Raw genomic sequence first — 8646 nt, 5'->3', positions numbered from 1 at the left:
TTCCGAGAAACAGAGATGTTCACATTGACAGCGAAGCTCAAGAGTTCCCGAGTGGGACAGGTGCCAGCTGGTGATGCCAAGCCTGTGAGCTTCAGAGACTTAGCTCCCTACCATTCCACGTGAGTGAGCAAGCGTTCCCGCCACCAAGGTCCCTCAGACACACACGCAGGAGGAAGACAGGTCAAGGTGTACAAAGTGTATTCTCTACCCTCCCTTCTGACTGTGTGTCTCACTTGACTAAAAAATTTGCTGACAAAGTTAACAGAGTGTCAACTGCAGACTGTGTTCTGTGTATTCAACATGACAAAATCCTACAGAAATATTAGAATTTGGTTTTAAGAATATGCATAGGAATTATGGGATTTGGATACACACAAGTGTAAAGAAATGTCAACTAAAACTTCTCAAGTGGCTACTCATCCAAGGTCATCAAATGAAACTGTGTTACTGGCTTGTCTCATCAGTCTGTTCCTGTATACCCAGCAAGACTTTTTGTTTCCCACCTGCTGGTTGTTTGCGCTGGGTCCGCGTTGCTTCCTGCAGGCTTTCTGTAGTTGCAGTGTCCAGGCCTCTCCCCGCAGTAGCTTCTTTAGTTGTGGAGCGTGGGCTGTAACTCTTGGGCTTCAGTAGCTGTGGTGCGTGGGCGCAGTAGTTGTGGCGCACGGGCTTAGTTGCCCTGTGGCATCTTCCCAGATCAGGGACTGAACACCTGCCCTCGGCATTAGCAGGCATATTCTTAACTGGACCACTAGGGAAGTTCCCCAGCAGGACTTTAACTCCATCAGACACTCCTGGTGCAGCAGTGGGTATTTGTTGAGTCTTACAAACAGAAATCTAAACACAGCATGCCACCGCCACGCAGGACATCATACCCCTGCTCTCCAGCTGACCACGGGCCGGGCCCTCCAGCACCTCCGTGGCCCATGTGGCTACTGCTGTGTGGGTGTTGCAGTCTTTGATTTCTGTACTTGTTTTGCCCATGGTATTTCTCCCCGAAGTTTTTTCTCCCATCTGCTCTGCATCTGTCCTTTATCATAATGACTGGGAGTGGTCCCAGCCTGCCCCAGCAGGCACCCGCCTCTCTGCCCTAACCCCAGCCAACCCTGCAACTTGCTAGTGCTTTGGCCCTCAGGCTCTGAGCAGCTTTTCAAGTGGGATTCAGGGTGCGGAGGGCATGGGGGCAAGTGATTTCTCCTCAGCCACTGGATTTCTTTGGCCAGGCCTGTCTTTAACCCGCAGTCAATGTACAGGCAAGTTTCTTGGCACAGGCCCTACAGGGAGGTAATGGCTGCCCTGATACCTACCGATCCTTAACTAAGATGCTTTAGAAATGCCCTTTTGAGAATCTTCCTGGAAGCCCCAGAGAAGGTGGTGTCCTTTAACAAGCACTGTCTTTGAAGGCTGACTTCTCCTCCAGAGGTCTCCATCCAAGAGCCCAGGTGAGGAGGCCAGAGCCTAATGCTCTTGAAGCCGCCTGCCTTCTCTGTGTGCTGCCAGGTCTGAGTCAGCCCCGTCCTGGGAGAGGCAGGCCGTCCACACCCTGCCCCAGCCCGCCTGACTGAGGCGGTGGGAAGATGGGTGGGGACACTAAGACCCCCAGATAAGACATGTTTTTTCTTTCATGCCTTTAATCTGACTTTCAAGACTGTCCACTGGATTCACATTTTGGTTTCTTTTTTTTTTTTCTGCCTCAGTGCATGGCATTTGAGATCTTAGTTCCCTGACCAGGGGTCGAACCCTCAGCCCACTGCAGTGGAAGCATAGTCTTAATCACTGGATCACCAGGGAAATCCCTGGTTTTAGTTCTTAAAATAATTTCTCCAAGTCTTTTTTTTTTTTTTTTTAACCAAGAACTCAGTTTTTTATTTCATCATTTCTTGCATTTGAAGTACTCCTCGATGACATCCTTGGCCTGAGACTCTTTGCCACAGTCCTTAACCGCCACACAACTGCAACCAACCGCTTTACAGGGTTTTCCCTCTCTGTCCGTTGTACAGAGGCCTGCCCATTCCCCTAGTTTCTTGTTGTCATCGACCTTAATCAGGTTGACTTTGTGCTCCGCACCAAGGGCCTCCACCAACTTGACATACACAGGCTCATCACAGTGGGATGCAAGGGCACAGAGATGGGCTTGACGCTTGTCTAAGCCTTCGGCAGCTCCGTGAATTCCATGTGCTAGGCCATCGTGGATGAGGGCAGTCTTCAGCACCTCTTGCAGAGCAGTATTAACATCCATTACACCTCCAGCAGCAATGCCTTCCTTGGCCATGGCAGTGGGTTACGGGTGAAGCCGAATCTTGAATGCACCCGAGCCTCCGCCTCCCCACTCCGTGGTGGCAGGGAAAGAGGTACCACTCTTTTTCAAGTCAAAAATCTTGTATTCAGATTAAAGATCCAGTACAAGTCTTTGTTATTGGAGGTTCAAACACAAATCTGTTTGTTTATTAGCAGAGTCTGGAAAGAATTCCTGTGGAGATCATGCCCTTTAGGACCATCATTTTCAGGCTTTAGTACATCCTCTTCTCACGACTGGGGCTTACCTGGTGGTTCAGATGGTAAAAGAATCCGCCTGCCATGCAGGAGACTTGGGTTTGGTCCCCGGGTCAGAAAGATCCCCTGGAGAAGGATTTGCAACCCACTCCAGTATTCTTGCCTGGAAAATCCCTTGGACAGAGGAGACTGGCAGGTTACAGTCCATGGGGTCTCAAAGAGTTGGCACATTTCTCAGGACTTCTCATTGAATTTTGGCTTTTGGGGGCCATGGCCAAGTGCTAGCGCAAGAAAACAAATCTCCTGACCACAGTACAGTAGACATCACAGTACTCGAGGCCCTTGAGCAAGGCAGGAGACATGTAAATGAGAAGAAAGTGGTTGGTGATGGCTGCTGTGCCCCAGTGGCGAAAGTAATTTGCATGAAAGTGAGTGGTTATGACAAGTTGTTCTTTGCACTCAATGGGCTTGGCTTCGCCCACCCTGACACAGATCTGCCTTCACCACAGAGCACTTTACACTGAGATTTCCTGAAAGCAGGTTTCGGCAAGAAACTGGAAAGGCCTCACAGGAAGAAGGCAGAGCTGGCAAGGAGCTCCCAGGCATCTGGCAGTTGTCCACAGTAAGAACACACTGAGCCCTCTTCCCAGGCAAGAAAGTGGGGGAGGTTGCAGGTGCTAAGAGAAGCTCCCGAAGTTGGTGATGGACAGGGAAGTCTGGCATGCTGCAGTCATGGCGTCGCAGAGTCAGACACAACTGAGCAACTGAATTGAAGAGGAGCCAGTGCTCAAAGAAATCACATACAGAAATGGAAGGAGTGTGAACTGCAAGCGCAGTTCATCCTCAGATGGAATGGGGAAAAAAATAGCTAATGGAAATAGGAACCAAAAAAGGCAGGTTGACTGTCATGAGTTCTGCTGCCAGAGAAGACGCTTGGCTAAGGCTGTCTTCTGATGCCTTGTTCCTGAAACCTCCGCGGAGCCCAGAGCAAGGAGCTGTGTCTGGAAGTCAACAACGCCTTGGGCTCTGCGGACACCCTCCCTGGTCAGCACTGGGGCCACTGGCTGTGTAGATGGCTACCAGCGACACTCCCAGCAGTCCTCCACCACGTCCCCAGCATGACCACAGGAAAAAGAGCACTTTTGCAATCAAATCAGTGACGCGGCGTAACTCGCGTGGGTCCTTGGGCATGCCTGCCAAATGGCCCTAGGAACTGAGCGGAGAGGACCTGCTACCAGTTTGAGCTCACCAGTCCAGGAAGTCCCTGGGATGAGGGGTGGGCACTGGTTCCCCGCTTCCAACAGTGGACAGTCCACACTATCGCTGACTTGATCCGCTGAACTCAAGGAGAGTCTGCAGGGAAGATGCCTTTCCTCCCGGACATTAACATTCTTTTTTTTTGGTCATGCTGTGTGGCTTGTGGGGTCTTAGTTCTTTGACCAGGGATTGAAAGCATGCCCACTGCAGTGGAAGCGCGGAGTCCTAACCATTGGACAGCCAGGGAAGTCATGCTGGACACTAACATCGAGTTAGTGCTTCCTTAACCATTTCCTACTGGCCCTGAAACATGGCCCCAACCTGTGATCCCCAAATTGCTCCAAACCCTTCATTCTGACTGTCCACATGCCCACCACACACCCACCTCAGACTGTACAATTAACACAGCGTTATCAAGGGCCCCTGCCTCTCCCAAGGCAGGCAGTTTTGCTTGAGCAGGAGGTGCTGGGAGCCATGGTGATTGCTGGGGCCTGGCAGCACGCTGTTCTCATCACTGTAGATCTGTTCTCTGATGCTGTGGTTTGGTTAAAGGGATGATCAGGAAGCATCTTGGCTAAAAAATTATGTTCAGGTCAGTCATTTCTGGGACTGTAAAGACATTATTTATGCAGTCATCTTTTTTTTTGGCCACGTGGTACATGTAATCTTAGTCCCTCACCAGGAATGGAATCAGTGCCCCCTGCTTTGGAAGTGTAAAGTCTTAACCACTAGACCACCAGGGAAGTCCCAGTTATCTTTTAAAGTGACCTTATAAAGATGGAAGGGCTTCCCTGGTGGCGCTAGTGGTAAAGAACCTGCCCATCAATGGATAAGATGTGAGAGACACAAGTTCAATTCCTGGGTCGGGAAGACTTCCCTGGAGGAAGGCTCCAGCATTTTTGCCTGGAGAATCCCATGGACGAAGTAGCCTGATGGGCTACAGTCCATGGGGTCGCAGAGTTGGAGAAGAATGAAGCGACTGAGCGTGCACACATGTATTAAGATGTAACATCGTAGATCTCCAACATAGAAAACCTATGTCTGACACGTCCATCCTAGGCGGGACAGGTGGTGGACGTGCATTGGAATGCTCTGGGGACACAGACCTGTGAGTAGTGAGGTGGGCAGGGTGGGGCAGAGGGGAGCTGAGCCATGACGCAGTTGCCGGAGGAACCAACCAATTCCACGAGGCATTCTGAAGTGCGGGTGGCCCTTCGGATACCCCAGCTGGGCCAAGGAGGCTGGACTTCTGTACTCCCTCACTGGCTGCGTGAGGTGTAACCGTGGGTGAGGCAGCTCCCGTATGAAGGCAAGTCTGGGGGAGGGACTCAGCGAGGGCTGGGCATGCAGCACAAGACCCACCAACCACCCCCTCCCCAAAAGAATGAGACTGCCATTATTTTAAATTATTTATTTTCTCTATAGTACATCTCATTCAAATCATAGAACAGTCTGATACATTTTTTTCCTCAAGCACAACTTAAACTCATTTCAAAAGCTTATTCTTTCCTTCTTTGACTCTTTCAGGATGGACAAAGATACACTTTAATGGATACCAAAACCACTCAGTTTATTAAAATTACAGCTTCCCAGGCTCTGCCCCTCCCCTCCCCTCCCCCAGAGCTTTTGAGTGAGCATCTGGGGTGGGCCTTAGGAAGGCAAAATTTAAAAACCCCTCCCATCAATTCACCCCCATGTGTGGGTGGTCCTTGAACCATCCTTACAGAAGCACAGATTAGGACTTGTCCGTTACCTATTGGAAGCAATTTCAGAAAACCCAGGAATAATTAAGTATACAGAAATAGCTCTTCTATAAAATTTCCATATAAAAATAATGGTATTTATTTACAAAGTCTGAGATGCTACAAAATAATACATCATATTAGGTTAGGTACTTCAATCTAATAAAGTCTACATTAGGCAGGTCAGATGTGGTGTTTGCATTTTCCCCTTATTTCTCTTGTTTAAATGCTTAAAGCCTATGGCACCATGATGACTCCTTCATGCAAAGAGAAGCAGAACTATATTTTCTGGACATAAAACCTAACAGCACATGATCAGAGTACAACACTGCCAAATGAAAAGGTGAACTGGCTGGAGATTTGGGCTCGTGGCCTTTCTATTTTGGCTAACAGTCAGGGAGGGGATGGGCAGACAGCCACCTCGAGGAACCACAGTCGTGAACCATGGTCCCCTCTGAGCTCCGGCTCGGCTGGTGGTTCCCCTTTTGGGGACACTGAACGGTTGAAGCCACCATGACTCTACTGGGAAGAACAACTGCAATGCACTCAGAGAAATCTGCTAGCAGAAAAGAATCTGGGTTCCCACAGACTCGTAGCATAACAGAAATCTGTGACCCAGTTGTGAACAAGCAGAACCACCAGGCCATTTGTTTAATTAGACAGTGCCCAGCATGTTGAAGGTGACTCAAGTGACAAAACGGTAAGTTTGAAGCGACAAATCAATGGTTTTCAAAACTCAAACATGATCTGGTGACGTTTCCTTGTTATACTGGGATAGACATGGAGAGAAACAAGCCAACATGGAACAGAAGGGCCAGGTGACCTCCAATTTGCGTGAGGGCCTCTGCCCAGGGAGGAATGGGTTTCTTCTGAGTTTTGGCTGTCTCAGCCTGGGTCTTCCAAGCCGAGGAAGGCCCAGAGATGACGCCAAAGCCTCACCCTGAGCCCTCATGAGCAAAGTCCCACTCCTGCTCCTTAGCTGTTCAGCACTTGGTGTGACAGAGAGCTGATGCTAACCCAAAGGCCCTCCGTGAGGACTGTGTAGGAGGCAGCGTAGCCCAGGAGGGAGATTCTGGGTGCAGTGCGGGCCCTGGAGGCCACACGGGCTGGGGGGTGTTGGGCCAGTCAGCTTTGGGCTTGTTTCACATGCCTGAGTGGGTGGGTGGAGGAGACATTCTCCCCCACTCTGAGGCCCTTGGTGGAGAAGGGGCAAGTCCTGCCCCTTCGTTTCTGCTACACTGGCTTCTAAGGTGGCTACAAGCAGGAAGGACCGAAGTTAAGTCTGCTGGAAAAGCAAGGGGTCAAGACAGCATGGAACTCATGGGCCTTTGTGTAAAGCCAAGGCCTCATAAGAATGGTGCAAGATTTTGTCTGAAAGAGCAGCTGCACAGAAATACTTAAGTGAACAAGCTTTCTCCTGTCTCAACGGCACAGTCGGTGGATACCTGCTGCCACCGAAGCTTCTGTACTTGTCAGGGATTCCCAGGGCTTAACGGGAGTGTATAAGTACATGGGACAACGGGATCCTAAAGGTCGTCTTTTCTGAGAGATCTTGGCTGGTTCCTGAGAAACGCTATAATTTATATGGGCATTTAGCTTGAAAATTTTAAGAAAAAGGTAAAAATCGTAACGTCACTTTTTCCTTTTAGGTGGTAGTGTTTGGCTCAACTGAAGTTAAGCAAATGGCCTGAGTGTTGCATGGACTGTGGGTCAGAGGGTGGGGAGGCGCGTCTGAGGGCCGCTCCGGCGACAAGGAGCGGGCCCTGGCACACACGGTCAGCGCTGGGGGGCTACTGCTTCAGGTGCCTGGAAATGGGGAACCTATTTGGGAAAATGGCCCTCAGGTGGTCTTTAGCTCCACTAAAGCCAGTCATACACAAAAGATTCTTTTATATATCTAATATAAAGTATCTAACGTTGTAAAACTAGAAGAAAACGCCTAGAAAAGTCCTCCATTTCTAATCACTTTTCTCTTGTGTAGGTTCAACTGGAAGGTAACAGCTCATAATGAGAACTTCATGGGTTAGAATGTTCTTAGTTTTATGGCTACTGCTGGTAGCTAAGTTTGGTTTTCTTTTAAAAATTCCCTAACAGACTCTAAAACGTATACTGAAAGCTGGGAACAGTGGGGCCTTTGGAATTTAGCAGAGATTCCAAGTGCACAGTTGTGGGGTAGAGTGGCCTGGAAGAGACGTCTTTCAGTGGTCCGATGCAGAACAAACGTCACCTTTTCGGTTACCCCCTTCCCCCGGATACTGCCAGCCACAGCAGCCTGTCCCCCCGGCCACAACCCTGTCATCTTCTCCACAGCACAAATCAATCTGAACGTCTTCTGTTCTCACTCACTCACTTACTGAAGGATTCAATCTTCACTCACTGTCCAGCCTTCACCCCTCAGGGACCCCATGAAAGCACAGCCTTGAAGGCTACCTCACAGATGTGCCCACAGGGAGGGGGCTGGCACTTGAAGCAACTTGCCCATGAAGCTAACCAGGCTTCTCCCTCTGTATGTGGTTCTGGTAGAAACTGCTGAGGCGGTTCGCTTCGTTTGCTGACCCTGCCCCACGGACATCCATCCTGACTGCTCTCTGACCATCCCAGGGCCCAAGTTACACCCAAACTCTGCTATCTCTGTAACAGCCGAGTTTGTGACGTCTGCATGGCTAAAGCGAGCCGCTCCCTTGTGGACCATCTCTGAGTTACCTGCAGTGGCTCCTGTTTGGGGGTTCACCCAGGCATCATTCTTCAAGTGGGGCAGAGAACAGTGGCCACTGCCAATTCTGCCAGCAGGGAGAGTTATCCTCTTTCTCCTGCTGAGATGGCAGCCACTGCATAGTTTTCTCCCCACCCCTCCTCTGAGACGTGGGTCAACATTTGTCATGTTTTTTGCAGGGTGGTAGGCATGGCTGGGAGGCAAGGATCACCATCTTAGCACCTCCCTTCCTGCCCCTTCCCGAGGTCCTCCATGATCATAAGGCACAGTTTATTAAGTCAACGCCTGCTGGAGCTGTTTCCATCATCCTGTCATCACAGGTGATGTGCACAGTGGGGAGGGAAGGAGGAGTGGCAGGTGCCTGGGCGCCGTGGACCCTCCCACAGCAGGGCCAGATACAGCAGGCTGGGTGCCCCTGCGTGAATATGGAACAGATCATGAATC

At 50.2% G+C, this 8646-nt stretch overlaps 1 pseudogene; it reads right to left on the bottom strand.

The window, feature by feature from the left end:
* Nucleotides 1–1833: 1833 nt before the first annotated feature.
* Nucleotides 1834–2545, bottom strand: LOC105001776 (annotated as a pseudogene).
* Nucleotides 2546–8646: the final 6101 nt, after the last annotated feature.

This window comes from Bison bison, unplaced genomic scaffold, assembly GCF_000754665.1.
Source record: "Bison bison bison isolate TAMUID 2011002044 unplaced genomic scaffold, Bison_UMD1.0 scf7180017864384, whole genome shotgun sequence".
Taxonomy (NCBI): domain Eukaryota; kingdom Metazoa; phylum Chordata; class Mammalia; order Artiodactyla; family Bovidae; genus Bison; species Bison bison.
The sequence above is the reverse complement of the archived record's forward strand: the minus strand, read 5'-3'. Positions and strand labels throughout refer to the sequence as shown.